General features: G+C 57.6%; 1 pseudogene; it reads left to right on the top strand.

The window, feature by feature from the left end:
• The window catches only part of LOC143351162 (large subunit ribosomal RNA), a 10,961-nt pseudogene that overhangs the window by 3,900 nt on the left and 2,061 nt on the right, over positions 1 to 5,000 (top strand).

Below are 5,000 nucleotides of genomic sequence, written 5' to 3'. Positions count from 1 at the left end.
TGTGGTGCAGGACCTTGTGGAGGAGAACAGCTTCCTGGAAGGGAAGTTGGAGCAAGCGACGTCGATGACCAAGACGTCGGCAGCGGCGCTAAATGGCGCGGTACAGAAATCGCTCCAGGCGACCAGAAGCCTGGAGCGAGTGGTCAAAAAGGTCGAGGCACCCCAGGCAGTCTCCTACGCGGAGAAGCTGAGGACGGGAGCAACCGCGACACCCAAGGTGGTCCCAGCATCGCTCGGACCAGCGAGGAACGTCGCGATGATCTTCCCCGAACAGAAGGACGGGGAAATTCAATCCAGCGAGCAGGCAAGGGAAGCTGTCTTCACCCTCGTCAACCCCAAGAAGAGGGGACTTCAGGTGAAGGCAGTGAGGAAGATCCACGGCAATGGTATTGCCGTGGAAACAGCGACTGCCGAAGGGCTCAAAGCCCTGACGGAGAGTGAGAAGCTCAGGAAGGCTGGACTAACGGTCAGGACACCCGCAATCAGGAGGCCGAAAATGACCCTGTTCGACGTCCCACGGGACATGGCAGAACAGGAAATCAGGAAATGCCTGCAGAAGCAGAACCCGGATGTAATTCGGGAGGAAGACCAGAAGGAGATTAAATTCTGCTTCAGGACCGGGCGAAAAGACGCCGAAGAGACCAACTGGGTGGTCGAGGTATCGCCGAAGCTGCGGACGAAGATGCTGGAAGCGCATAAGCTGTTCCTGGCCTGGAGCGCATGCAAGGTGCGAGATTTTCTCGCAGTAAGCAGGTGCTATAAGTGCCAGGCATACGGCCATATAGCGAAGCACTGCCGCCAGAAGGAGGAAGTATGCGGCCACTGTGCGCATACAGGACACAACGCGAAGGTGTGTCCAAAGAAGAGCCAGCCTGCAGTATGCGTGAACTGCAAACGGGCTGGCAAGAAGGGTGACCACGCCGCTTCCAGCGCGACGTGCCCAGCACATGAGAGAGCGATCCAGAGGTCTGTAGGTAGAACTAGTTATGCATAATAACTCTACTGCAGACGGAAGAGGATTCACGATCCTGCAGCTGAACATGCAGCGGTCGAAAGTCGTGCCACACGAGGTTAGGCGACAAATGGAGGAAACTAATGCGGATATCCTGCTTATGCAGGAACCGTATAGTTTCAAGAGAGTTATCCCAGGTTTCGGGACGGGCGCTACGATAGTTTTTCACAACCACGCAGACGAACCGCCGCTCGCGGCCGTATGCGTGAGGAATAGAAAGTTTTCCGTGCTCAAAATCGCAGACTTGTGCACAACGCATTGCGTCTGTGTTCAGCTCTTCGACGGTAGCACGGAACTGTACGTAGTGAGTCAATACTTTCCGCCGTCGGAAAATATTGAACTCGGGCTAGCCCACCTCGATACAGTACTAACAAGGTTAAGGGGGAAAAGAATTATAATAGGCGCGGACGCGAACGCGAAGTCGCATGTATGGAACAGTAGAGTCACCGACGAACGTGGGGTACTACTCGAAGAATTACTCGTTAGACATAACTTGTTGGTGCTGAACGAGGCGGGACATCCCACCACGTTTGAGAACACGCGGGGATCATCGAATATCGACGTCACTCTCGCGACCTGGGAAGCTATACCGCTCGTACACGGCTGGAAAGTGTACGAGGACGGAACCTCCAGCGATCATAGAATCCTGGAGACGCGCCTGACCCTCGGCACGCGAAGAGGACAGCCGCCGCCCCTACAGCCACGGTACAACACCAGGAAGGCCGACTGGAACAAGCTCCAGAGGACACTCATCCAGGAGAAGCGCTCCTTGACGAACGCCGACCTAAACAGTCGGCAAGACGTCGAGGCAATGGCGGAAACCATGGAGCGGGTAATATTGACCGCCTGCGAAGCGGCAATGCCCAAAAAGAAATGGCACCAGAAATCTGTACCGTGGTGGACAGAGGAACTGACAAGGATGAAGAGGGCAACCTACAGGGCAAGAAGACTGTACCAGGGGACACACGATCCCCCGACGAGGGAGATACTTAAACAAGAATACCGACGGTTCAGGAGAACCTATACGAAAAAGGTGACGAGCGAGAAGAACCGCTCATGGCGCCAGTTCGTCACCAGCCAAGGAAACCAGGAGGTCTGGGGTGTCGCAACGAAGACATCCCTGGGGAAACTCAGGAGGGAGGAAGCCACTTCCTCGATCAAACTGCCACACGGGGGTCATACGACCTCGTGGAGATCAACCGCGGAAGCGATGTTGACGGCGCTCGTCCCGGAGGACGACATGGAGACAGACACCCCAGAACAAGCAAGGACACGCATGGAAGTCCGAATCCAGCCAACAACGGAGGACAGCCCCCCATTCCAGTGGGAAGACCTGAGTGCCGCTGTAACGCGCCTCAGAAGAGGTAAATGTCCGGGGCCGGACAGGATCGAGGTGGAAGTTATCCAGAAATCCTGGGGATGTCTCCACGAGGAGCTCCTCAGGCTCTGTAACGGATGCCTCGAATGGGGAGTATTCCCAGCTCGTTGGAAGGTGGGTACGATCATCACAATACCCAAGGGACCGGACAAGGATAGGAGTAACCCGAAGTCGTATCGGCCAGTTTGCCTGCTTTCAATGGTAGGGAAGCTGCTCGAACGACTGATGGCGAACAGACTCGCGAGCATGTTTCTCGATCATGACCTAACCTCCGACCGACAATACGGGTTTAAACCTGGACGGTCGACGGAGGAGGCGATCGTTAAATTTCGTAGTATTCTCAGGGAGAGGGAATTCGCGGAGGCAAAATACGTGATAGCGATAGCGTTCGATATTTCGGGCGCTTTCGATAACGTATGGTGGCCAAATGTCCTGTACGAACTCAAGAGGAGGGACTGCCCACGAAACCTTTACAGGCTAGTGGAAAGTTACTTCTCGGAGAGGGCAGTACAGATCGTGGGGAAACAAGATTCAGTCCGGAAACCCGTTACCAGAGGCTGCCCGCAGGGCTCGATATTGGGTCCAAGTTTTTGGAACCTAATTTTCGATGACCTGCTGGCGGTTCTCACATCCGACGAGCTGGAATGTGAACCGGTTGCCTATGCGGACGACGTCCTGGTCGTGATTTCCGGCAACTCGAGAGAGGAGCTGAGAAGGAAGGGCCAGGGGGTCGCCACGGCAATGTCCGAGTGGTGCGGAAGGAGGAAGCTGGAACTCTCAGCCGAAAAGTCGGAGATGCTCTTGGTCAAAGGATCGCTCGATGCAGCGCGTCCACCGACCATCCGCATCTCCGGCAGAGGCATAAGAATGAAGCCAGCGATCAGGTACTTAGGAGTACATTTTGAGAAAGGACTCCGGTTGAACACGCATATCGTGACAACTTCGGAGAAATGCAGAGGTTTGTTCAACAGTCTCGCGAAGGTGGCCAAAGCGAACTGGGGACTGGGGCATCGCGCACTCCGTCTTTTGTACGGGGGGCTCTTTGTACCCATAACCACGTACGCGGCGGCGGGCTGGAGCGACCTGATGAACAAAACGGCAAGACAGATGCTGGCTCGTTCTCAGAGACAGGCTCTCCTTCGAGTCACCAAGGCGTATTGCACGACGGCCACGGACGCACTAACGGTGATCGCGGGCGTACCCCCGATCGACCTGGTGGTGGAAGAGAGGGCAAGAAGATACTGGATTCGGACGGAAGAAAGAAGAGGACGAAACAACGGCAACGAGGAAGAGGAAGGCCGGGATTACGGCGAAGAAAGAAGACGGGCGGCGGCGGAAATGCTGGATGCCTGGCAGGAGCGTTGGCAGGTTTCAACCCATGGTCGGACGACCTTCGAGTTCTTCGAAGACGTCCGGCAGAGAACACGGGCCACCTGGATAGAACCGGACCACTATGTCACGCAATTTCTTAGTGGTCACGGTAACTTCAGGTGGAAGCTCAGATCCTTCGCGCTGAGTGAAACTGCAATGTGCGAATGTGGGACCGGCGACGAAACGCCGAAGCACATACTTCTCGACTGTCCGAGGCACGAGGCGGCCAGGGCGGTCTTGAAGACGGCACTGCGGCTTAACGGCTGCGGATGGCCGGTCGCGGAAGCGGAGTTGGTTTCCAAAACCAATTTCCGACACTTCCGCGACTTCGCACGAGCCACGCTCAAGGCCAAGGAGACCCCAGCCTACGTGGGATGGCAACAAGTGGACTAGGAAGAAAGAAGAAAGAAGAAAGAAGAAAGAAAAGAGAGAAGAAGAACATAGTGTAGTGCAGTGCAGTGAGTGTAGTGCAGTACAGTGAGTGTCGACAAACCGCGAACCGCGAGTCGCGACACCGCGAACCGCGTACCGAGAACTGCGGACCCGCGAATCCGCACCGCGAACACCGTACCGTGAACAGCGCGTCGCGAAACCGCGAGTCACGAGCCGCGAGAACGTGAACCGCGAAACCGCGCGGAAGTGTCACCGCGAACCGCGCGACCGCGACACCGCGAAAACGCGATTCCGCGCGACCGCGACCGCGAAAACGCGATATCGCGCGGCCGCGAACCGCGCAACCGCGAACCGCGCGACCGCGAACCGTGCGACCGCGAACCGCGCGACCGCGAACCGTGCGACCGCGAAAACGCGATACCGCGCGACCGCGAAATCGCGAGAAATCGCGAATACCGCGAACACGCGATACCGCGCGACCGCCGACCGCGAGACCGCGAACCGCGCGACCGCGACCGTGAAAACGCGATACCGCGTGGAAGTGTCACCGCGAACCGCGCGACCGCGAACCGTGCGACCGCGAAAACGCGATACCGCGCGACCGCGAGACCGCGAACCGCGAACCGCGCGACCGCGAACCGTGCGACCGCGAACCGCGCGACCGCGAACCGTGCGACCGCGAAAACGCGATACCGCGCGACCGCGAAATCGCGAGAAATCGCGAATACCGCGAACACGCGATACCGCGCGACCGCCGACCGCGAGACCGCGAACCGCGCGACCGCGACCGTGAAAACGCGATACCGCGTGGAAGTGTCACCGCGAACCGCGCGACCGCGAACCGTG

The sequence above is a fragment of the Colletes latitarsis genome, unplaced genomic scaffold (assembly GCF_051014445.1).
Source record: "Colletes latitarsis isolate SP2378_abdomen unplaced genomic scaffold, iyColLati1 scaffold0082, whole genome shotgun sequence".
In the NCBI taxonomy this organism is placed as follows: domain Eukaryota; kingdom Metazoa; phylum Arthropoda; class Insecta; order Hymenoptera; family Colletidae; genus Colletes; species Colletes latitarsis.
This window is presented reverse-complemented; position numbering and strand designations above follow the sequence as displayed.